The sequence below is a fragment of the Xenopus laevis genome, chromosome 8L (assembly GCF_017654675.1).
Source record: "Xenopus laevis strain J_2021 chromosome 8L, Xenopus_laevis_v10.1, whole genome shotgun sequence".
Classification (NCBI taxonomy): domain Eukaryota; kingdom Metazoa; phylum Chordata; class Amphibia; order Anura; family Pipidae; genus Xenopus; species Xenopus laevis.
The window spans coordinates 126,340,407-126,341,088 of record NC_054385.1 but is presented as its reverse complement, the minus strand read 5'-3'; positions in this window follow the sequence as shown (position 1 = coordinate 126,341,088).

Here is a 682-nt window from a genome sequence, read left to right as displayed (position 1 = left end):
ATTGAGAAGGAAAAACTGCAGCCTGCCAGAAAGCATTTCTCTCCTAAAGTGCAGGCACAAATCACATGACCAGGGGCAGCTGGGAAATTGACAAAATGTCTAGCCCCATGTCAGATTTCAAAATTGAATATAAAAAAATCTGTTTGCTCTTTTGAGAAATGGATTTCAGTGCAGAATTCTGCTGGAGTAGCACTATTAACTGATTCATTTTGAAAAAATTTTTTAAGGAGGTGGTGACGCTGTGGATGTGCGCTGTGTGAGCCCTGGTGAGTCCTGACTAAGGGAGGGTAGTGAAAGGATCCAGCATGTCCTCTGTTTGAAAAACAGGCATTGTCCGTGTGCTGCTATGTGGGAGCAACTGCCTCTGTCCAACAGGAGTAGCGCTACCTGGGGAAAGTTTTTTGGGGGGGGGGGGACTGTCATTGTCTTTATCCAAATAGAAAATTGCCATTTTAAAAAACAAGGGCCACCCCCTGGGATCGTATGATTTACAGTGCACACACACATACCAACAATCTATACTTGTTAGGTCACATGAGCCAATTAACAGACAGAGTTGTGTCTTTTGCTTCAACACTTCTACCTGTTAGTTGTATAGTTTTGAGATGTTGTACCATGTTAGCCATTGAAATAAATGCAGAAAATTTAAAGTTTGGTGATACCTTTTATTGGTTAACTGCAA